Raw genomic sequence first — 24,403 nt, forward strand, 5'->3', positions numbered from 1 at the left:
TGTAAGTTTGAAAGTGGAATCGGTATCATTGCATCGCGTCTCGGGATATAACAAAATTCATGGTGTTTATTCTTTTGGCGGCTTCAACCAAAATTCAAGGGTAATTCCCGGAGGAGCCTAAAATACAAATTTCGATCGTTTTGAACTGATTTTCTTCTTTTCTTCACGTGGATTTACGAAAAAGGAGACTAAAAAGAGGCGAAGGCGCGGGGCCGCGTCCCTAAAATCCCCTCTGAGGGATGCTAGAACCGGGGGGTGCCGGACCCCCACGCTCCTCTCCCTGAGCACTATTTAGGATGTGTCCGAAATCCGTGTTTTTTTTCCCTAAACCGAGCTGGAGGTGAAAATTCTACACCCAAAAACCCCTTCATGCAGCCGGGGGCCACGTAGGAGGCCACGAGGATTGTCTGCAGGCAGCGATAGTCCGGGGGTAGGGAGTAGAGGCTACGTCCTGGGGCAAACGGGGTCAGGATGCGCTGCCCACTCCCCCCACTTCCCACCTCGGACAGGTTTAGGGCCCCCAGGGCTGGTCCCTGCTGCTCCTGCCCCAGAGGCAAAGCTGCAGCCCCAAACCCGGCTGTTTGATCCTAGGGAAAGGAAATCCGAGGCAAAGGGGAATTTTCAGAGTAAAGGAAAAATATTATAAAAAAAAAACCAAACAAACAACAAAACAATCAAAAAAAAAAAGACCCCAAATAAACCCCAAAACCCCGTTCTTGTTTGATGAAAAATCCCCTTACTAGTTTTAAGGCTGGGCAATAAAAAGAACAGGGCTGGGTGTCTTAACGGCAGAAATACAATGCCATCTGATGGCATCTGATGTCCCTCTGGGTCTGCAGAGTGCGGGCAGGCCCCGGTCCCTGCCCGACCCCGCAGTGAGGGGCGGCAGAAGGTAGAGTGCTGAGGCCCCGAGAGGGTGGAGAGATGGAGGAAGGTTTGGGGAGATGATGGTCATGGTGGTGATGCTTGGTGTTGAGGATGGGCAAGGGCCGATGGCGCTGAGGGTGATGGCGCTGGTGCTGAGGATGATAGCGGTGGTGGTGGTTGTAAGGTGATGGTGGTGGCATTGAGGATGATGGTAGCGATGGTGGCCAGGGTGGCGGTGATGAGGGCAGTTGTTGTAACGCTGGCGATGGCGGTGGTGATGAGGGTGGTGGTGGTGATGAGGGTGATGGTAACCGCGATGGTGGTGGTGAGGGCGGTGGTCGTGGTGCTGATCGTTGTGGCGATGAGGACGATGATGGTGCTGAGGGCAATGGCCATAATGACGGGGATGGTGCAGATGGCGGGGGGGGGGGAGGATGATGAAGGTGAGGGGGGGGGGGTGACAGGGTTTTTTTTTGGGGGGGGGTGATGGGTGGCGGCGACGCGCGGGTGCGCGCGGCTCGGGGCCCCTCACCCGCCCATTGATGAACCGATAGGCGCTGCAGAGGGGTGGGAGATCAGGGCCGGGGTGACGTCAGGCGGGGCCGAGCCAATGAGGGGAGGCGGCGAGGGCCGGGAGTGTGAAAGCATGAATGAAAAGTGCCGCGCGCCGCTCCCCCCCGGCGCAGAGGCTGCGGGCAGCGGCGGGCAGCGGCAGGCAGCGGCAGGCAGCAGGCAGCAGGCAGCGGGCAGCAGGTAGGAGCCGAGCCGGGCTCCGGCCCCGCGCTGCCTCCGCTCCGCTCCGCGGGAGAGATGCGGGAGAGACGGGGGGGCGGGCGGCGGCGTTTTGGAGGAGCGGAGCTTCGAGGACCCCCCCCCCGTCCTTCCGCCTCCCGCAGCCTGACCGGAGGGATGGAGGTGATGGAGGGATGCAGGTGGAGGCGGGAGGGAGGGATGCGGCTCTCCCGGAGGAAGGCGAGGGATGCGGGGTCCTCCCCTTGAAGAATGGAAGGATGCGGGTGGCCCCGATGTGTGTGTGAGGGGGAAAGGTGGAGGGATGCAGGATCCTCACCGGAGGGGTGCGGGTCCCCGCTTGCCGAGGAAGCGAAGGACGGAGGGATGCGGGTTCTCCCCTCCCGAGGAAGGGAAGGACGGAGGGATGCGGGTTCCCCGCGCAGGAAAAAAAGGACGGAGGGATGCGGGAAAGGAAGGCGAGGACTGCGGGTGCCCTCGGAGCGGAGCTGCGGGTCCCCCCCGAAGCAAAGGAGGGCTGCGGGTCCCTGCGCGGACCCTGCGCGCAGGGCCGGGGTGCTGAGCTGCGAGCAGGACTCGCTCCCTTCCTCCCTCCTTCCTCCCTTGCCTCCCTTTCATCATTTCCTCCGTGTTTTCTGTGTTTATTCATCGCTTCTGTCCCCTCAGATCTTGGCTGAGCCCAAGGCACCACAAGTTATTCTTTATTTAAACGGGCAGGTTTTGATTTTCGCAGTCATTTTGTTTCGAGGGCGTTAAATGCATTTATGGGTGGGGAAACGTCCTATCGGTCTTTTAACGCATATTTTAAGTTGCGGGCGCAAATTCTATTTGCTTTGATTATTATCGCTTTGAATGCATTAATTTGATAGTTATTAAAAATAATGCGGGCTTAATTCTCAGCACCTGCAGAATAGCATTTGGTTTGCAAATGAAACAAATTCCAACTCGGCAAGAAAATAGGCAGCTCCTGGCGGGGCGATCCTGGAATTCTGCTCCAAATTGTGTTCCCGAGGGGCCTGATCCCGCCTGTCCCACCGATGCTTTCGCCCCTGGGATGCAGGAACAGGGCCGCTGCCGTAGCGGGGGTGATATTATGGATCTCGCTGCTAATATTTGCATCTTTTTATCCGTTTTTCCTCCCTCATTCCTTCCTTAAAAGCCATGTGGCCCCTCGACCCCCCTGGAGAAGAAGAGGTTGGCTTTTTCCTGCTAATGCTGTAGACTTCAGGGGTTGGTTGTTATCTTTGGTTATCTAGCTGTATGAGTGGTGTCGAGTCTTCATAAAGCTAGATAACCGAAAGTAAAAATAACCCCATTACACGCCTGAGGAGGAGGATGTGGAGAAGAAAGGAAATTCATCCAAAGGAAGAGGAGGAAAAGAAAAAATGAAGTGAAAAAAAAAAAAAGCAGGGAAGAGAAAGGAAAAGAGGAAAAAAAAAAAGGGAAAAAAGCCCCCCCCAAAAGACAACTTTTTGAGACGAATTAAAAGCCGAGGTAGGATTTGATTTTTTTCCTAAAAGAATCTCTTTGCCTCCTGTGATTTGAAGCGAGTTTCTTGATTCTGTGCATGCGAAGAGAACGTCCGTCTTGAGAAAGACGAGGATGTGGCCGGGAATTGGTCTTGAATTAGCAAAGTCAAACTTCCCATCAGATTAGGAATTACTTAAACCCAGGACGCAGAACTACAGCTCAAGGAGGAACTTTTCGTTGCATAACCAGTCGTAGAGCACCAGAGAATCCCTAAATCAATGCAGATTACTGTGCTGGATTATCTGTTTAATAAAGCAGCAACAGAGCACTGGTTATTAATGGTTGTTTTGCAAATACGAGCGCTGGATTCCTTTTCTTTTTCTCCTTTCCCTTTTTTTCCCCCCTCTCCCCGTATTCCATTCCCTCTTTTTTGTCTGTTTCATTTTCTTCCCTGATAGATATAACTCCATCTCAGGATTAAAAGAGAAGGATCTGGTGATTTGGGAACTGCTTTCTTGCCGTTTTCTTTGTTTTAATTCCCTAGTACCTCTATCCAAATGCTTTCTTTCTTCTTTTAACCCTTTGTCTGTTCCATTTCTTTGAATAGACTCGAGATGCCAAGATTGGGGATTTGCAAAAAATATATTATGCGCGTATGAAACCACGGGAGACTAATCAGAGAACTTGATTTTGCTTAATTTATCCTCTCTGCAAATCCACGCTGGTCCTTATCCCTTCCCCTGGTTTCTGTACCAACCTTTTCCTGATGGAAACGGAGATTTTCTTTTTTTACCTGCTTTACCGTAGAAGGGAATTTTGGGTCAAAGAGGGGAACCGGGTGCTTCCCCCTCGCTTGTAAGGGTCGGACTGGTTGCCTTTAGATGCCACCTGCAAAACACAGCAACCAATTTGGAAAGGGGTCTTGATGGTGCGTAGAAGAACACAAAGATCTTGTGATGGATTGTGATGATGTAAAGATCATTCCTAACCTCAGAATGGTGATTCCAAGGCCGGGGGGGGGGGGGGAAAGAGTTCATGATAATAAAGAGCAAACGGGGGTGCCAGCACCTGAACTGCTTTGGAGAGGAGCAATTCTGGCATTGCTACCTCATGAAAACCCTCTTGTGAGAAACAGAGGCAAGGAGCTGCCTTCTGACCTGTGCTGGACCCGCTCGTTTCGCTCATGTGCTCGTGGGGGTCTTCACAAAAAGCAAAGGGGCAAAGAGAAAGAGGCAGAAGAAGCTGTCCCTGGCAGCTTGGCCGGGGCAAGGCTGCACCTCTGGGTGTAGCGTAAAAGAGATCTCCTGCTCATACGATGACTTTAAATGAACGAACAAGGTATTTGCCTCCCTCCTCACCCACAGCCCTGTAATTCCGAATAATTCAGTGCATGCCTTAACTCCCTGTAATGATCTGCTTGGGGAAAGCTGAAGGAAAACCTCCTTTCTGTCTTCCCTTCAGGGTTCATCTAGGTGCTGCTATTGTTCCTGGCGCTGCTCCCGCAGCCCACGCTGGCGGTCGCAGGGGCGTAGGGAAGTTCTTAGGAGCTCTTGTTTTATTCTCTGGTGCCTTGCTGCTCCTCCTTGCCCTTGGAGGTGCCACTCTCCTGGCCTGGTTGCTTGTCTCCAGCCAGAGTGGGACATTACAGAGGACAGGGCAACAGAAGCACCCGAGCCTTGGTGCATGGAAGGGGAAAGAGCATCCTCCGTGGAAAGGGAGAACGTCCTCTATGGATGCTCGCAGCCCTGAGCATCTCATAGGATGGAGTTGGACAACCTTGGCTTTGGTGGCACCAGGAGGTCATCACAAGGAGCTCTCCTCCTTCATCCCTCTGAGGCAGATGGAGATGGGAGGAGAACGGTTGCCGGTGGAACTGGTGCTCACCAGGCTCATGGACTGGGAGGTGGCTTCGGGTGGACCCTGGCGTTGAGCCCTCATGAGAAGGGGTTTTGGTGGCTCACCCAGGGACAAGGGACTTTTATTGCTGGGTGAGCACTGGTGAGCTGCCATGTGCCATCCACCATTGGCCAGTGTCTTCGTTCAAGGCGGGGGGAAAAAAGCGCCTTTTGTCCAATCGGAGGCTGGAAGCGATGGGATGTGATCATCTTTTGGTGTTCCAAGGTGACCAATCCTGGTCTGTGCAGGGCCAAGGCGGCACCACCATAGGCTGATGGTTGATGGTGTCACTTGCTTGGGTATAACAAAGACAAGAGCAGGAATGGGGGAATGCGAAGTGGGACGAGGGCGAAACCCGACCGGGAGAGGAGGGAGCCTGTGTATGGCAGGATGGATCCAGGGGCAGGAGGCGCCCATGGTGGTCCATGATGGAGAGGATGGGTTTAAAGCCTGGCCCGGCTCTCCAGAGCTTGTGCATTTCATTCCCTGATGTAAAACCCACCCCTTAAACCAGTCCTGAGCCTCCCATCGGCTCAGGGACATCGCGACACCACAGGGCTTCCCCTTTGTGCTCCCAGCCTGGCAAGGCGAATGGGAGCCAGTTTCACCCCACTTGCTGCTGCTGGGGTGCTGTTGATCCTGGTACTCTCCATGCCTTTGGAGATTCCTTCTTCATTCGCATCTTTGTCATTGTGGGTGATGATTCCCAGTGGTGGGACCGGCTGCGTGCTCAGAGCTTGGCTCTCTCCGAGGCCTTTGGGAACACGGGTGGGAATACTCTTGCAAAGAGCTGATTTATGACTTTTTTCCCCCCTTTCTCCTCAATTTGCCACTGGAATGCAGGAGCAAGGAGAAAGCCCGGCGTGTTGGTGTGACGTTGATCCAAATTGCAGCTTACATGTGGCTGTTTAAGCTTGCTTGGACACTCTGATTTGACTGGTTAACACTCAGCACTGTCTACTCAGTTCTCCCTTCTGGTCACATAACTGCTGGAGACATTAATAGGAGATATGCTTGCATGTTGTGTATCAAGAGATTAGCTCTCTGCATTCTTTTCCGTGCTTAGAAGCAGTGTTTGGGGAGAGGTAAAAATGGAGCAATGCTAATTTTCCTCTGGTTCAGTGAGTCATTGAGAAGAACTGAATATACAAATAGAATTATTGAGAATTAATTTCATTCACTGTAATGCTTTCCCTTAGGATAGAGCTTGTCTTTAGCTCCTGTCCTTAATACTTAATGCCAGGCGGTGGGAATGCAGTGAGTTGGTTTGTTGTTGGGTCCAAAGCCCCTTCTCCTCATGAACAACGCGGGTCGGGACATTGCCAAATGTGCAGGAATACTTGTGCTGGTCAATGCTGCCAGTGGATATTGGAGAGGAGAAACATTCTCCATTTTTACCCATAAGAGAAGGAAATTCTCCGCTGCAAACAGTGAGAAATTGGTCATTTTCCCTTCCTATTTAAAACCAGGACTGGGGAAAGCAGCGATTTCCCAACTGGAGGAATTTTCTGCTGGCCTTTTCCACTTCTCAGCTGCAAACAAAAGGAGGCCCTGATGGCTCAAGCCCTTCCAGGTCTCCACAAAGCTCCTTTCTCTCTCTGGCATCGCGCTCCCACCGCAGGGTTGGGTAGGTGCGAAATGGCACGGCCGTGCCACCCCAAAGAAACCATATGGATATGATGTAGATCTGTGTGTATATCTATAGGGTTGAACAATGTATGGATGTATTTCCTTTCTCCAAGCACTCCCAGCCAGGTTTGCATGGGAGATGCGACGGTTTTAAAGGTGCTTTTGAGGCAGGAGGCAGCGGCTTGCGTCCACATCACCCCTAAAGCTCTTCTGCTTTTGGGGTGCTGGGTCCATGTGATGTGCTCCAGGACCAGAGCTGGGTTTTGGGGGTGAGGAATGTCTCTGTGCCAAGAGAAAGCAGAAAGCTTCTTGCCATCGGTACCTATAGGGGTCAAAATGCTTATTGAAGGCTCCAGCCCTGGATCGGGGCTCAGAGCGGGGCTCGTCTTTGTGCCGAGAGCAGGGTCTTTCCTTTGCAAACAATCAGAGCTCCAAAACCCCCGAGTGTTTTCAAGGGAATGATTTTCCTGTGGGGATTATGAGGAAGCAGCTGAGTGGGCGCTTTAAGCCGCCATCGGAATCGCATCAGGCCCCGCTTTCCTTCCAGCAAGTGCCGGGTGTGTGGGATCAGGGGCTGGATGGATGCTCTGCTTTAACCAGGGGCCCGCACTGGGACATGAGGAAAGGTGACCCCGATCCCTGTCCCCACCTGACGTGGCTCTGGTCACTGATGCGGCTTGGGATGGCTTTGGGGTGTCTGGTGCTGGTTTCTGTGTGTGAGAAGGGATTTCTCCTCTCCCACCCCATCCCGGGGTGCAAACGCGGTGCTTGGGGGGCCCGCACGGTTCTCCTGCGCCTTGCCTGCGGGAAGAGGGTGGCAGTGCCTTGGGGAAGGGGACGGATAGGAGCAAAACGATGAGCTCTGTGGTCTTGAGGCTGCTTGGAGGAGACAGAGGTCGCTCAAATGCAGCTGGGGTGATTGGATGTGAAGGCAGAGCCGCGGCGCTCGCCGGCAGCATCACCTCTCCCGTCACCCGCCGCCGCTGCTGCGGGAGGTTCTGCTGGTCCAGGCTTGTGTTGACAGCGCTGCCAACGTGGCCCTAAAAATAGTCCCTGGGGGCTGCGTCCTGGCTTGTCCTGTGGGATTTTCAGGGATGGAGATGGAAAGGGACGTGTGCGCGCGAGGGCCGACACCTCCCCGCTCGCTGCGCTTCCCCCTGGCTGTAAAGCACTGGGAGGAAGGATGACAACCGATGGGGTTGAGAGCAGCAGGGTCTGCCTGTGGCTGGCTTGGCAGCAAAAGGGTTGGGGAGTTGTGGTTCCCAGCTGTGGATTGGGATTGGGGCTGAGGGGTGTCCTTATGGACGGGAGGTCTTGGATCTGAATCCGTCTCTGGTTATCGGTGGATCGCAGGCTTCATGCTGATGGGTAACTCCAGGCTTTATCCTGCTCCAGCCGAGACCAGACTTAAACCTGGCATCTGTAAGTGTAAAGCTAAGCTGTGTAATCCTCACCCAGCCGTGGCCTGAGCTTCAGCTTTGACAGCTCGGGCTAGGTGTAAAAGCCATTTTAATTCCACTTTTAGGGCTTGGAGTATTGCCGGAGCAGGGACAAAGGGAGCGGTGCCAGGATGCTGGTGCTGGCAAAGGGAGCATCCGCTTTGGGTTCAGCCGCTTGGTGCAATGGGTTTCTATGGGGAGGTGGAGCTGGTTCTGGGACAGGCAGAAAAAGCAGCTCTAAGAGGGGAAAAATGAAAGAAAAGCTGATTAATAAGTGCTGGCAATGGGAAAAAGTGGGTGTTTGGTGGCTGGCTCAGCCCCGAGCCTGCGTGCGGCTCCAGGAGGCTTTTGGCTTCTCCTGTGGCCTTGCATTGCTTAGGTGGGTGCAGCTAAACCAGGTTTCATTTGACCTTCAGCAGGTTCCTGCCTGGTGGAAGCTCAAAACTCACCCCTGTTCGGGGGGATAAAGGGAAGCAGAGCCCTGGGAAAGAAGGAAGGGTTATCCCTGAGCAGCCTGCTTTGTTTCGCCCGTTCCTCCCCTCTGCCTTTGGTAAATACCTGCAAGTTTAGGTAAGAATAAGGCGGAATATTCAGCTTTTATGGCATTTCACAGGGTTGGTTTAGGGATTCCCGGGCAGGAAGGCGCCTGGTCCAAATAACCTTTCTCTGGCATCAGCAGGCACCAGCTGCTTGGGAGGAGAGTGCTTGAAACCCTACAATTATGGGATAATGTATTCCGAGAGAGTTTCTCGGCTTTCCATCCCCAAGCTGGAGAGTTTATATCCCCGATCCTTGTAAAACGCTGCTAAGCTTGGATGCTCTTCCCATCCTCTGGGAATGGGAGCATCCCTCAGCAGCGAAGGGTGCCTAAAAAATCCCTCTGTTTTTTAACCTTTACTTGGGATTTGCTTCGGTGACCCCTGGAATCATGGCTTTGGAGAGAGCTGGAAGTGCATCGGCCTCCAGAGCCACACATGGAGCCGATGGGAAGGCTGTGGGGTATTAAGGATGTAACCTTGGTTGGCTGTTGAAGGGAATGAGGGTCGTAATTCCTTTAGGAACCTTGATGCATGCTGCGAGTATTGGTGTCTAAAGGACCTTTCCACTGCCTACAGGGAGCTTTGAGGGCTCGCGATGTCGGATGGGTACCACAGAGGGCGGATGGCCCCGGACCGTGGACCCACCTCATGATTTTGCAGACAAACCCCATTCTTTGGGGCATTTTCTCCCTTCTCCCTCTTTGTTTCGACTTTGAGCCACAAACCCACCAAATTCGTCCCTTTTTTAAGGCAAAAAAAGTTATTTTTTTTAACCTTAAACCCAGGAACATCCCCTGGGTTGGGTGGCTTTCTGGACAGAGGGAGCTTTTCCATCTTCTTGGCCCTTTTGGCTTGGGATAACCACTTGGTTTTGGAGCATCAGGCAGCGAACAGCTCCCAGCCCCGCTGCCCATCTCACGGAGGCTTTGCCAGCACCAGGGCAAGCCGTTGAGCTGCCTCCCTCCTCCGGTGCGAGAGGGATGGCCACGGAGCAGGTTGCCATGGAGAAGCGGGATTATTCTGCGCGTGTGTGGACCGGGGAAAGGGAAGGGGGGAGGCTGGAATATCGTCATTCCTCTTTCAACCCTTGGCGATGGAGCGCGGTGCCGCGCTCGCTGCCGACCTTGGGAGCTGCAAGCTCCCAACCCCATCCCCTCCTCCCTTCCTCCTGCAGCCCCAGCTCCTGCACCAGCTCCTCCATCGGACTCTTATCTCCAATAATCCCCCCGTAAGAGGGCTTTCTGCTTGTTATGACACCCAGTGAAAGCGTGGGAGAAAGATCCTTTCTTCGCCCTTGTCCTCCACAGCCAGCCACTGGCTTGAATGGGAGGCTTTTTTGTGTCTCTGTGTGCCTGACTAATTGAGCTGAAGGACTTGCGTCTGGAAGGGCTTGAAAGGGACTTTTGTTGCTGCTGTGGAGTTTGGGGAAGGAGAATGAGTCCTGCTTTCTTAGGGACCGCGGGTCCTGGGCAAATTTGACTCTCGAGTGCTCGCGCCTCCCGGTCCTTTGGGAAGAGCAGAAGAAAGGGCGCTGGGTTTGGTTGGGTTCCTTTCTCTTTTTCCGTGGTGTCTTTGGAGGGATGCAAAAGGGAACGTGGCCCAAAAACCACCGGGCCCTGGCAAGGCTGGTGAGGTCCCTTGGGAAAAGGGCAATGGGAGAGGAGGTGCAAGTGGTTACAGAGAAGAGCAGCAGGAGCTCCTGCCTCTAAAACAGTGCAGGGAGCCTTCGCCTCCTGCTGCGTTAAGGCTTGCTCATCAAATCCCCTCTGTGATCCCAGCGGGAATTGGTTGGTGGGCAAAGGGTGTTTCCGCGTCCCGTTGCATCCTGAGAGGTGATGGGCATCGGGTATCGCGAGTCGCTGCTGCAGGATTCCTCTTTTCCTCTTGCTTTTGCCAGGAGTGGTGAAAAGTCAGGATTCTCCCTGAAAGAGAAAGAATTATACCCCTTGGTGCAGGTATAATAGCCCCAAATCCCAGATTTCATCAAGAAACCCCCACAGGTCCTGCTAGGGAGGAAAACCAAGAGGTTTGTGCAGCAGTTGGGCACTTTAAAGGCTCTTTTCCTTTGGGAATGTTGGTTTGGGGCACGGACCTGGAGCCTTTAGGGACTTCCAACCATGGTGGCGGCTCCTGCTGCTCCATAGCCCATCCTGAGGACTTGGTATTTCCACATCTCTGTTTTCCATCATCTGACACTGGATTCACTTAGAGACCAGCAGCATCTTCTCCCAGCCCGTTTTCCCCATGGTGGGGCTTAGGAAAAGCCCTGGACAAAGCCCAGTGCTGAGCATCCCATCTGGAAATCACCCCCTTTGGCAAGGAGGGAAAATGGGTCTTTTGGGGCGTAAAACAGGGCTTATGGGCAGGAAACAGCCAGGTTCCATCCCCCCCCGGTATGGCTGAACACTCCCAGTGAGTGCTGTTTGGCAGTGGGGTTTTAATGCAAAGTGATGAAAACACTTGGAAAGCTGTATTTTGGTGGGGGGGGGAGGTAGAAGCTGCAAATTTCCCTCTTTTTTCCCAAAGACTGCAGCCTCGGGGCTGGGAAAACGCTGAAGTTTTCCAGGGCTCAAGAGGTGCAGCAAGGATGGGGCAAAAAGGTTTGAAATGGATGCGGGTGTGAATGGGGAAATCTGACAGAGGAGGGAGGTGGAGGGAAAGAGGTGCCTTTTTCATAGCAAACCACACTTGAAATCACTGCTGCAAACGATGCTTTTCATGCGGGAAGCTGGGAGAAACCCAGAATTCCAGCTCATGGAATCCTGGAGTGATTTGGGTTGGAAGGCTCCTAAGGATCAGCCCGTTTGGGATGTGATCTTCTCCAGCTCTTTCCAGCACTAACCCCACCAAACTTGTGCTTCATTCCCACAGACTGAAGCCAGTGCCCTGCAGCTCCGGGGATGCCTCTGCCACCAGGTATTTACTAAGTGAATCCTAAGGAGGTACCAGGCTGAGTAAAGGACAATTTACAAGCTCCTTGTGTGTGTGCTCCTAAGGAAGCATTGGAGAAGTTGGCTTTCTCAGCAGTGTGCTATGATAATGATGCTGCCTATTAGACACCAGCAATAGGGATCTGCACCCACCAGCCCCGTTTTCTGCCTCCAATTCTTTTATCCTTTATAGCATTTCCAATCCTTCTTCCCCCAAAATCACCCACTTCCAGTTTGACCGTTGGGAAGTGGGGCTGGGAGTCCAAAGGAGCAGGGCAAGGGCCGCACATGGCCCATTGCCGCGTGCTGGAGGCCAGGAAGAGAAGAAAGAAACCCAGATTGGTTTCATTGATAAGGGTTTTAATCCTGATTTGGTTCATTTATTTATTCCCCCTCCTAATTTTTTTTTCCATAGGGAATGGGCTGACCCATTTCTCATTGGTTTGGGATGCTCAAGGTTTACCAAATGCTGCATATTTCTCCCTCTGCAGGGGCCCAAGCAGGCAAAGACCACGTTTATAAAGACTATTTATTAATGAAAGGAAAAGCTTTATTTCACTTGGATTTGGCCAATAGCTCGGGGTTTGTGCACTTCAGCTCCCTATAAACCAATCCTTTCAATGGTGCTCCTAACCAAACCCCTTAGATAGGGAGCTTTTTGCCCTAGCCCAGATTTCCTCCTGCTCCCAGCAGCTCCCAGCCTCAAGAACAAGAGGTTTGGAGCAGATTGGGACCAAAAAAATCAAATGTGGGTGTTGGAAGGAGCATAAAAATCATGGAAAATCACAGGAAAATCAGAGGGTCTAGGCATAATCCTCAGGCAAGGCTCAGAATTGATATTAAAATGCATTATTATTGCTAATCAATAGCAGCAGCTCTATAAAACATTGAGAACGATGCGATGCATCCGTTGCTCCCTTGCCATAATCCCTGCGGATGGTGAGCACTGGGATTTCTCCATTTCAGCTCCTGGCACCGGGGCCTTTGTGTTCTGGGGGCTGGGATGGGGAATTGGGCTTTTCCCAGAGGGGTGGTGGTGCCACGACTGGGAGCATCCCGGCTCACAGGGATGCAGATGGGGGTCCTGGTGCCACCCCTCCATAGGTCCCTTCTTGGGGGGAAACGGCCTCACGCAGCACCCGGGAAGCTGAGATTGGAAATGAGGAGTTTTCCAATGCAAAAGCTGGCAAAAAAAAGGGGGATTTGGGGCCGTTTGGGGCCTTCTTTCCCCAGCAGAAAGAGCCGGTGGCTCCGTGCCTGTCCCGGCGCCGGTGGGATGTGAACAGCAGAACCCTCGTGGCTGCCACCAGCCTTTGTGGGTGCAGCGCGGGGAGGGTTTCGCCTCCTGCTTTTCCCTTCCCTTTCTTTAGTTCATGGGTTTCAACCCAGATTTTCCCCTTTTTTCCTTTATTTTTTGTCTTTCTTTTCCATTTTCTTTTTTCTTTTTCCCTTTTCTCCCTTTTTCTTCTTTTTTCCCCTTTTCCCTTTTCTTCCTTTTTCTTTTTTTTTTCCATTTTTTCCTTTTTCCATTTTCCTTTTTTTCCTTTTTTTTTTTGCTTTTCCATTTTCTTTTTCCTTTTTCCATTTCCTTTGTTTTCCTTTTCCACTTGCTTTTTTTCTTTTTTTATTTTCCTTGTTCCATTTTTTCCCTTTTCCATTTTTCCTCTTTTCCATTTTTCCCCTTTTCCATTTTTCCTCTTTTCCATTTTTCCCCTTTTCCATTTTTCCCCTTTTCCATTTTTCCTCTTTTCAATTTTTCCCTTTTTCCATTTTTTCCCTTTTCCATTTTTCCCCTTTTCCATTTTTCCTCTTTTCCATTTTTCCTCTTTTCCATTTTTCCCCTTTTCCATTTTTCCCCTTTTCCATTTTTCCCCTTTTCCATTTTTCCCCTTTTCCATTTTTCCCCTTTTCCATTTTTCCCCTTCTCCATTTTTCTCCTTTTCCATTTTTTCCCCTTTCCATTTTTCCCTTTTCCATTTTTCTTTTTTTTTTCAATTTTTTTCTTTCCTATTTCCTTTAATTTTTTTTGTTCCTTTTTTAATTTTTCATTTCCCTTTTTGTTTGTTTTCCCTTATTTTCTCTTCTTCCCCCCCCCAGTCCTGCATTCATCCTGCTTTGTCTCCCCTCCTGCCTGCGTGTGGAAGGAAGGGGCAGCCGCTCCCACGCCAATGGGGTTTTGTTGGTGATGCTGGGTTTGCCCTGGTGCTTTGTTCCACCCTACACCCTCCATGGGGACCACGGGGCACCCACGGGGGGTGCGGGTCGGGGTGCCCGGCCCTGGATGAGGGAACACAAAGCCCTACGGAAGACACGGGGGGCTCTTGTGATCCCGGTTGCGCGCGAAAGAGTTAACCCATTAGAAATTCCGAGCCCTTCTTCCGATAGTTAAACCTGATTTGCATGCATTTGCATAATGAATGTCATTTGCATTCTTGGAGGTTGGCTACTTCTGTGGGAAAAGTCAAAGCGGGATTGCGGGGAGGGCGAAGGGGGGTCGGCGAAGAAAGGAGGGAAGATCTCCCCCCTTCCGCACCCCATGCGCATCCCTGCCCCTCACCGGCCTCACCCTAATACTCTTCATTCCCCCCCCACTTTTTTCCCTCCCCTCGAAGCCTTCCTGCTTCTCCCTTCCGCAGGATGCACAAAAGCCAACGGATAGGATAGGCCGTGTCGAGGCGAAGCGCATCCTTCCCCTCTTTTCCCCCCCTTTCCCCTCTTTTCATTTCTCCCTCTAATTCCAGGCTGGCTCCCGTTGCCGGCGCCCTTGCCCTCTCCCTCCCCTTCCCGCGGGTGCATGCGTGCTGGAAACGGGAGCAGAAAGGGATAAAAAAAAGGTGGGAATCCACCATTTTAGGCAGCCGACGTCTAAAATGGCCGATTCTCTTCCCCCCCTGGTCCTCGCCATGCGGGCGGCTGCATCCTTGCAGCATCCCGGGCAACGCCGACGATCTCGCCCTGGGTACCGCATCCTCGCCGCGGGGTGCTCATCCCAGCCTCATCCATGGGGGTTTTCCTCTTCCCGCCCCTCGTGGGGCTCACTGTAGGGCGTCGTGGCTATGAACGACCCCCCGGCCATGCCCAAAGCACCCAACTCACCCCCTAAAACTCGAGCTCCTTTTGTTTCGGCTCCAGGCTGTGCAGTGGGATGGAGCCAAGGCGAGGGACAGGCTTTTGTACCCCATCTTCTATTCATTATCATTGGGCCCCACATGGATAATGTGGGGTTTGAGGCTCGGCAAGAAATGCTATTTCGTTCCTCGTAGACCTCAATAGGATGAGGGAAACCCCTTTGATTTGTAATCTCGGTGTCCCCCCCACTTCTTTGGCCCAGAAAAACCCAACAGAGCCATTTTTAAAGCTGCTGAGCCCGTTCTGTGGCTGTTCAAGAGGGGAAATCAAGGTGAGCCATGAGCAAATTCATCCCCTACTTGGATAATCAGAAGTGGGAGAGGCTTCATCTGGTCCGGATGGGTTGTGGGTACAAAGACCTTGCATTAAGTGGGGGGAACCTCCCTTTCTACACCATAGAACCCAATGGGGTGTGGACTGAGCCGTTCTACTCCGGCACTGGGAATGCTGTGGGGTGGGTTTATCTACAGATCCTGTTGGGAGAAGCTGATGCTTTAGGTGCAGATCTGGGTGTTACAGGAGAGTTTTTGTTGTTGTTCTTAATTTCTCCCCATCCCTCTGTTGCCATGGGACCCTAGAAACTTAAAAGCCTCAATACCCCAAGTGAGTTTAACCCTGGTGCGACGGGAATGTGGAAAGCAGATTAAAACCAACCGGAAATTTATCCTGAGAAGGAACAGAAATCCCGGGATTTTCCCCTTGGTGGGTGGATGCTGGAGCCCCAAACGCGCTCGGTTGGGATTGTCCCCATAGGGAAGTGCTGCTCAGCTCAGTCCTGGGCCCGCCTGGGGTCTCTGAGGTGGGAAGGGAGCAGGGAAGTGGTGACCACGACCATCACCATCCCTTGGGATCCCTCCTGCAGCCACGCGCTCCCCTCCGCCTGCCAAACGTGCTTAGTCAGGAATGGGAACCATGTTCCTAAAGCTCCCAAAAATGCACTAAGGCTCTCAGCTATTTGGCTAAGCCGCATGGACTTAGCTGGTTTCTCACTGCTTTCATTGCTAACCTTTGTTCCACGCTGGGTCTGGGGGGGTTTCTTCCTTCCTTATTCTCAGCCTGGGATGGGGCACGTTGGTGGGTGGGAAGTGGGGCTGGAAGGAGAGGATGGATGTGGGCATCCCTGCGCTGCTCCCGCTCACTCTCCGTCACTTCCTTCCCACAGCATGGATTCTCTCTCTGATTTCTGTAGTGTTATCAATGATTTATGGGACTAATGGGCAGGGGAAAAGGCTCTTTCTCAGGCCCAAGCACCTTCCTCTATCCAACAAGCCAAGCAACCTCTGCACTCGCTGTTTGAATCCATGTGTGAAGGGACGAAGGCAGAGTTTATGCAGATGGGAAAGGAACCAAGCTCTCCTGCTTGCTTCCCACAGAGCACGGGGTTGGGGTCACAGGGATGGGTTCCACCGGGATCCTCACTCTATATTTGATCCAAGCAACTTCCCTCAATGCATCTCCCAAGGCTTTAAAGTGCCTTGGTGGAGCCGGCAGTGGCCTGGGCAGGGAGGGAAGCCTGGAGAAGGCAAATGGGGAGGAAAAGCAGCCACAAAAGGGGGGTTTTGACTTAGATTTCCAGTCTCCAGCCCTGCTTTGTCCCAACTGATCCCTCTCTTCCTCCATCCCCTTTTCCCGCCAGGAACGTGGCTGTAATCTCCCTGCTCTGGTGTAATCCAGGCACGGGAGGATGGGGCTGACATTTAGCACATTCCCATCCTCTTTTCTTTCTCTCCCTGCCAGGGAGCAGAGTGGGATCCCCCTCCGTGATGCTCTGCTCGTTTTGCAGCTGGTGAATCCCGTGTCTCCGGCCCCGCTGACAGTTGACATGGAATTTCCTGGTAAGTGGATTCATCTCTAAGGCTTTCCATAAGCTCTTCCACTGGGCAGCCTCTGCACGCTGCCGGGATGGGCTGAATCCCATAGGGAATGCTCAGGGACTGCTTCAAGACCACCATGACCGCATCATAGGGAAACGGAGAGGCCAAAAGCTCTGTGGTCACCAGCATCTTCCTCCCCATCCCCTCATCCCAAAGCCTGGGACAGTTGTGGATGTAACTTTGTCCATGTGGGTTTGTTACCTCGTGATCCTCAATCCCTGTGAAAGGGTTTCCACCTGGGAGAACAAAGGGGTCTTTTGGGGTTCTTTTGTCTTTGAAGTGGAAAGAGGGTGAAAAAGGTGTTTCTGCTGCTTTTGATTTTAACTCAGGTGAGCATGAACCCAGCAGTGGGGAAGAAACCACCTCCAAAAGGCACCAGAGCCCGGCCAGTGGGACCTGTGCAGAAGCCCCTCACCGTGGCTGCTCCCACTTGCATCCTCTTCCTCCTCCTCCTCCTCCTCCTCCTGGAGCACAATGATGTAGACCACGACTTGCAGCAGCATCCCTCCAGGCTGCTCAGGGCTCCTGGGGCTTCGCCATAGGGACGCCAACACCAGATGGGATGGAGAAGATCCTGGGACATCACCATCCTGCTGCTGTGCATTGGTCCTGCGCTACTGGTGAGAGCGGGGTGGGATGCGGGTACCGCACTGGGGCGCGGGGACGCCGCATCCATCCGGGGATGGGTACCACAGGTAGAGCAGCCTCGAGGCGGAGGTGATGGGCAGGGGGGAGAGGGGCCGGGAAGGGACAGTGTGTTTATTAACCAGGCGCAGCTGAAGCGGGTCCTTTGCCAGTGGTCAAGTCTGAATCACAAACTCCGCATTGTTGCCGAGTGGGTTCAGCGCATTTCCCTTCTCCCCCCCTCCCTTCCCCTTTCCTCTCCTCTCACCCTCGCACAAAGATGTCATTGTGCCGGGGACTTGGTGATGGCAGCGTTGTTATTTGGTCCAAAACTAAAGGAGAAAGAAGTGGGGAGGGGGGAACCCAACAAGGTGAAGAGGTTTAAATCAGCTTAGCCCAAATGCCAATTAAAAACCAAAGAGGATTAAGCTTGTGATCAGCAGAATAGACACTCATTGTACCCCGACGAGGAGGGTTCCCCCCTCCAGGCCCGACGCAGCCGTGCCGCAGGTCTCGCTGCCGACCGTCGCCGTGGTGGGATGGGGCAGCAAAGACCCCGTTCTTGCACCTTTGAGTGTGTGCAAGGCTGGGGTTGAGCCGAGCAAGGGGAAGTCTTGGTCTCTCTGCCAAGGGGAATGGGTTGAATCCCCCCTGAAGGGGAATGGGTTGAATGGAGAAGCTGTGGCTGCCCCATCCCTCGCAGTGTTCAAGGCCAGGTTGGATGGGACTTGGAGCACCCTGCTCTAGTGGAAGGTGTCCCTGGGTTGGAGCTTTAAGGTCCTTCCAACCCAAAGCAGTCTGGGACTAGAGCAGCTTTTAGGTCTGAGTGCATCTCTTGGCCATGAGATGGTGGTGACCCTGGAGGTGGGATCCTGAGCACGTGTCTGGGACAGAGCTGGATGAGAGCCCTCATCACCTGCAGGACCTCTGCTCCCAAAAAGCCAACACCAAGCCTTTGGTCCTGGAGCAGTGATGGAGAAACGCCAGGAGCATCGCATGGGCTGTGCCGCAGGCAATGGAGGTCCAGAGAACACTTGGTGCTTCTCTGCACCATGGCCTGGAGATGACATCTTGGTGCTTTCCTCCTGCTTTAGTCCTCCTATGTCTCACCCAGCTCTAGGCACCTCTGTCAGTAAACTGGTAATACCCCAGGAGCAAAGATGCTCTGTACCCACATGGCTGCTGTGGGTGTAAGAAGTGTGTAGACATCAGGGATGCCTTAATACCACACCAGTGACTTAGAAAGGGTCTCCACTTGGGCAGAGGCTGTCATTACGTGCTAACTTGAAGGCTATGTTTTGGAAGGGAAAGGCTCCCAGCATAGGTGGAAGCCGGACTAAGCAGGGCACCACTGCCTGCATCCCACTGTCCTGCTTTGCATGGGAGTCCAGGGCGGGCTGTGATGGAGCCTCATCCAGACCCAGGCAAAAGCTCATGGGAGAAGCTGAGCTGAGACGTTGCTGCTGTTGGCTCTGGATGCAAAATGCTCCCGGATCTGAACCACCAAGAGGAAAAGGAGCAAAAGGGCCTCTTCTCTGAAGTGCAGAAGGAGAAAGCATCGCGCCTCTGCACCAGGATCTCTTTCTCCCCATTCCTGGTTAGCACTGGCTGAGGGACCACATGCCTGATGTGATGGATGACTCCATGCGCAGGCATCGGATGCTTGGCAGCATTTTGGGGCAGCATGCAGGGTTGCTGTGGAGTGGAGACAGGAGGAAGGTGCAGGAGATGTCATGGGCTGGGAGGGGCAACGCCACCACCTCCCTCCTTTGGAAACCCATCAGGCTGCCACTACCATAGGATCATAGATCATAGAACGGGTTGGGTTGCAAAGGACCTTAAATCCAGGTCCAACCCCTGCCACGGGCAGGGACACCTTCCACTGGAGCCTGTGTCCAACCTGGCCTTGAGCACTGCTAGTGATGGGGCAGCCACAGCTTCTCTGGGCACCCAATGCCAGCGCCTCAGCACCCTCACAGGGAACAGCTTGCTCCTTATCTCCAACCTGATCTTGCCCCGTTTCAGTCTGAACCCATCACCCCTTGTCCTATCGCTCCAGTCCCCGCTGAAGAGCGGACCCTGTCCGAGGATGCCCACCAGCACCCAGGCTGTGGGAGTGGGGACGAGGGCCGGATCCATCCCCTTTTGTTGCTGCCGTGTAATTTATGATATGAGAGGGGCCATTGTCTGGCCCCATCCTGTATTTCTCCGAGGGCTTTGCCTCTCTTCCCAGACCCCCGCTGTGCTCCCGCTACTGTACGGTTGCTATGGGACGTGCTCCCCGCGCCGCGGCTATGCGGGGCAGTGCCGGGGAGGGCTGCCCACGGCGGCCGGACCCATCTGGAGCCCCGAGCCCGCTGCCGGCACCCGGCGGCCCCGCTGACGTGCCGAGGGCCTGGGAATGGGGCTTTCAACCCCTCCAAGTTCACGGCCACTGGAGGTATTCAGCTGCCAAAAGCAAGGGAAGCGGGGGGGTGCAGTGGGATCTGGGGTGTTTGGCTCCATTCTCCCTTCCCTTTCAGTGTCCTCGGCGCATACAGATCCCCCCCGTCCCTTTCTCCTCCTGACAAGTGCGCACATAAATAAATTACCCCACCGGGCGAGTGTGGAACAATCTGTCCCCTAAATTCTATTCATGGCCAGACAGGAGCCATTATTCCCCCGATTAAAGCCGCTGGAGTAGCTTGCAAGGGTTACAGTTACTCTGTCAAACTGTAAATAAGACACTAAAAATAAAGGGCGCTGGCGAGGGAAGGGGGAAAGGGAACCAGACTAATGCCTGCTGCTAGGGAAACCGAATGAATCCCTAATGATGCCTGTGTACAAACTGCAGATAATGAAGGCAAAGTGACCCGCTCAGAATCACCCTGCTCCGTGGGGACCTGCTCACCCCTTCCTGCAGGGAGTAAACCCTTTTCCTGCGCCCCAGTGCTGAGGTCCCGGTGCTCAGCGTACAGGAAGGGCTGGTGGATGGGGATGTGCTTGGGGCGTAGAAAGCCCGCATCCCTGGTTGAGGAGGTGGGATGCAGGGCAGGGGTAGGACCAGGGAGGGTCCAGGTCTGTCTGCCCTGAGCCCATCCCTCGGGCAGTGGGGATGCAGCCAAGGCTCCTTCCTCCTGCAGCAGGTCATGGCTGAGGCACGGACCTGGAGCTCAGCCCTGGGGCTGCCCCTTGCTGCTGCATAGAATAGAATCAGCATCAACCAGGTTGGAAAAGCCCTTTGAGATCGAGTCCAAGCATGGCTCCAGGACTGCCAAGGCCACCGCTAACGCATGTCACTGAGATGGATTAGAGGGAAGATCATCTCCAGCCCTAGAAAGCCTCTTTGGATAAAACCCAATTCCCTTCTTGCCGCTCTCTTACCAGCCAGGAAGGGCCAAATGCTGGTGCCCAGAGAAGTGTTATTGTCATAGAACCATAGAATCACAGAATGCTTTGGGCTGAGGGACATTAAAGCTCATCCAGTTCCAAACCAGGGATACCTCACGCTAGAGCAGCTTGCTCCAAGCCCCGTCCAACCTGGCCTTGAGAACTGCCAGGAATGGGGCAAGGAGAAATCCGGCTGCTCCGTCTATCCCAAACATCTGAGGCCAGGCAGGGAAGCGCAGGAGGCAAATATCATCACCAGGGTTGAGCAAGACCCAAACCTGGGCTGTCCTGGTGCTGCCTCAGCATGGAAATGGGCAGCTCTGCATGAAACCTGCTCCCCAGAGGTTGCCTTTAGAGGAATAATGGGCTCAGAGAGCTTAATCTCATCCTGGGAGAGGGGTTTGATCCTGTGGGCTTCGCTCCATAGCCAGGGGTGGCTTTGCTTGAGGACGCTGGGGCTGGGAGCAGCATCAGCGCCAGGGATGCACTCAGGGGTATCCAGCTCCCCCTGAGCCCGCAGCGAGGATGGCAAGACTTGATCAAGTGAACTTCCTTGCCTTTCCCTGCCTGCACCTTTTAGGTCACGTCGTTCAGCCTCCAAAAGGAGGATTATTGCTGGGGTTTTAATGCAAGTTGTGCTGGTCATCACCTGGCTCCAGAACCAGGAGCTGCAGAGGGGTGGTTTGCCCTTGAGCAAAGCATGTCCCGACCTGGAAAGATGAAGAAAATCAGAGAGTCTTCGACATTCAACATCTTTATGCCAGTTGGGAAAGGAGAAGCGCTTCTTTGCCTCCAAATACCGGGGGGTTCTGTCCTGTCCATGGGTGTAATCGACCTGTGTCCATAGACCAAAAGCCACACCTCGCTCCTCTCTTCCTGCTGTGGCAGGGCTTGTGGAGGGTGAGGTTTGGTAACGCCATTGCCAGTCCCCTTCCCTTTTCAAGGATCAGGATGGGGGAAACCCCTTCAGTCTGCTTTCATTCCAAAGAACGTGATTGTGAACGCTGCTGGCAGGGAACGCGCACCCCTTTGCAGTAATAGCCAGGTAGCTGGCATGGCTAAATCACAGCTTTCCCCTTTTCCATTCTAACCTCCTTTGAAAGCACATTTAAACACGTCCCTGCAGGCAATGTGAGGGCTTCATTTGACCCAATAAGTGCATAGGCACATAGGGAAGAACATCACCATAACCCCCTTGTAAGCCCTGGTGCCAGCGATGGCATCAGAGGACTGGCAAGTGGGAGAAGGGGCTCGGTGTTCCATATTCCATAAAGGAATGAAGTATTCCTGGTTTGGATGACTTCAAACACAGTGACTCCAGGAAATAAGCCCCTTCTTTATAATTAGTGGGATTTCCTCTGCATCAAACGGAGCGATTGATTCTTTAATCTGCTCACATGCTTTTGATTTGGTCGCTCAGCTCCTTGTACCAACTGCTTCTACTCCCTGCTCGGGCCGATAAAGCCTTTGCAAAGGAGATTTTGGGGAGGCATGACCCGAGTTGAGGTCTAGGATTTGCTTTGTGTGGGGCTGTTTTGCGTAGGCTGAATTTGCCAGAGATGATCACGGTGATAGTGATGAGAGGAACTAACATGGGGAATTTTAACAGCAAGGTCAAATAATGGGGGTTTGGGGGGGTTCTTGTTGTAGTTTCCTCTTCCCAAGAGGCTTTTTGAGGGCTCGGTTATAATAAGGACTTGATTTCTGAAGGACTTGGGATGTGCAGAGGAAAGAGGCCCCTTTTCTAGAGCCTTTCAAGTGTTTGGTCCCGATTTAGGGCTAAACCCAGGCTCTTTGAAAGCAAAAATCCCCCCCCCCAGATGTTGATGCTTTGCACAGGAAGAGTTCAGGAGAGAACAGGATCTCAGACCCATAGAATGGGTTGGGTTGGAAGGGCCCTTCCAAAGTCATCCGGTGCAGCCCCCCTGCAATGAGCAGGAGCATCTTAACTTGATGTCCTCTTGACAAGTGCATGAGCAAGCAGCTCCTCCCTGGGCACGTCCATGGGGTTGGTGGCACCGCACTGGTCATACAGGGGATGTGCTCTGGTGTCTGTGCTGGTTCCGGGCATGGATGGATCCTACCCTGTGATACCCCCACCTCCAAACGAGCTCAGATCCTGAATGATCCCAACAAGCAGCCCCTGGGATGGATTTCTTTCTGGCATGCAAAGTTCTCCTGAGAAAACAGAGGGAAATGTGGGACTGGGCTGTTTCCCATCCACATTGTGGTCCTGTTGGAAACGGAGCATGGGCAAGAGCGATGCCCGCGGTGCTGCGTCTCAACTGCATCCCTTCGGATGGAGCCGTCGGAGGATGATGGCTCTGCCGAGGGTTGTTTCGGTAGCAGGGACCAGCATCCCGACCACAACCCCTGTCCCCTGGGGCTGGCATCGCCCTCGGTGCACGTCCTCACGCACAGGTTGTGTGTGGGGCTGGCCCCACCGTGCTTTGGGGGTCAGGAGGCTGCAGGGAGGAGCTGTGGGAAGGGGATCCCAGCCCAGAGCCAAGGCCAGGCCTGCGGTGAGCACAGAGCAGTGGTTTATTATGCCCCTCACAAGCGGCCCTCATTGGAGCGGTGTTGAACACAGATCATATCATTAGGGACCCGGCGAGCACCTAACCATACAATTATGCAAATAGTGATCAAAATCAGTGTTTTCAGCAGAAAAGCCTCAAGATCAAGACAGGAGCTTCCTGCAGCCTTAATTTAATCTGGTCCTGCAGGAGGGGGGAGGTCTGATGGATGACCCAACCTCAGGCCTGCCTGTGCTAAGCAAGGCTGCGGTGGGAGGCAGGGGAGGGAAGGATGCTAAGGAAGGGAAAACCAGCGCCGGGATCACGTTGGGATGATGGCAAAGCAGGAAGCAACCATCTCCAATGGAAGCTGCAGTGATTTTGTGTTTTCTTTTGCTTGCAGGTGAAGAACACGCTGCTGGGAGGGGAAAAGAAGCAAAGCAAGGAAAGGCAGTCTCGGAGCGCAGGAAATGTGTGTTAATGGCTTGTGGATGTCTCTGTCTCCCACATGATGGAATTGCCGGTGCCGGGCTGTTTTTGACAGCCTGTCTTTTCCATGTTTTTAAAATATTCATGCCCCGAAATCTAATTACCAGCAAATTTCATGCTAATGAAGGGAAGGCTTCGGCTTCCCTCTGCCTCCCTCTTGTTCGTGGTGCTCTAAGAGAGCTCTTTCTTTCTTCCCCACTGCTTTTCTTGCATGGCAAACCCAACCCCAAGCGAAGGATCGCCGACAATAAAGCTTGGCTTGCTCAAGGTGTCTGTTCACTGGTGGCTCTGTTCCTATGGCGGGGAATGGTGATGAAAGAGGTGTTTGGTGCAGACCGAATGAGCAGATGAATTATTAGGAGCAGAGGGGTAACATTGCGAGGCTGGAACAAAGATGAAACAGGGGGAACGTCACCCTTGGCATCCCTTGGACATCTCCAGCCCCTTTGCAGGGTATTGGGCTGGTCCCTGTCCTCCCAAGGGAGGCTGGAGCGTGTACACGATGCCTGGCGTGTGGTTGTGATTGATGGAGCATGGGGTGAATAGAGCATGGATGTGATGGATGGAGCATGGATGTGATGGATGGAGCATGGATGTGATGGATGGAGCACATGTGTGATGAAGGAGCATGTGAGTTTCTGTGGTCCTTGTTTCTCTGTGGGAATTCGGGGGGAATTTGGGAATGTGGGTTGGGCCAAAGTGGCTTTTCCTCCCCACAGATGCTGCTCCTAGCATCCTGGGAGGGCTGGGAATGGTCCTGAGGGAGGACCAGTAAAGGCCTCTCCTTGCCCTGCACTTGGCTGTGGCAAACCTCTTGGAAGTAGCTCCTGGACCATGTTAATCCCCTTAATCCTTCCTGCAGCCATTCCCTGCTGGAGATCA

General features: G+C 53.4%; 1 long non-coding RNA gene across 7 annotated transcripts in view; it reads left to right on the top strand.

Moving 5' to 3' along the window:
* The window catches only part of LOC134170342 (uncharacterized), a 29,887-nt gene extending 6,099 nt beyond the window's left edge, over positions 1–23,788 (top strand). For 2 of the 7 annotated variants that reach the window (XR_009967252.1, XR_009967247.1), the window contains exons 2-5: positions 11,462–11,506; positions 16,387–16,484; positions 16,853–17,143; positions 23,436–23,788. This is a non-coding gene — a long non-coding RNA (uncharacterized LOC134170342). Of the gene's footprint in view, positions 1–2,894; positions 3,112–7,892; positions 8,622–11,461; positions 11,507–16,386; positions 16,485–16,852; positions 17,144–23,435 lie in introns of those variants that run through there. The other 5 variants (XR_009967251.1, XR_009967249.1, XR_009967250.1 and 2 more) reach the window with 5 other exon arrangements.
* Positions 23,789–24,403: the final 615 nt, after the last annotated feature.

The sequence above is a fragment of the Pezoporus occidentalis genome, unplaced genomic scaffold (genome assembly GCF_034315485.1).
Source record: "Pezoporus occidentalis ecotype Australia unplaced genomic scaffold, CSIRO_AGI_Poc_V1 ctg370, whole genome shotgun sequence".
In the NCBI taxonomy this organism is placed as follows: domain Eukaryota; kingdom Metazoa; phylum Chordata; class Aves; order Psittaciformes; family Psittacidae; genus Pezoporus; species Pezoporus occidentalis.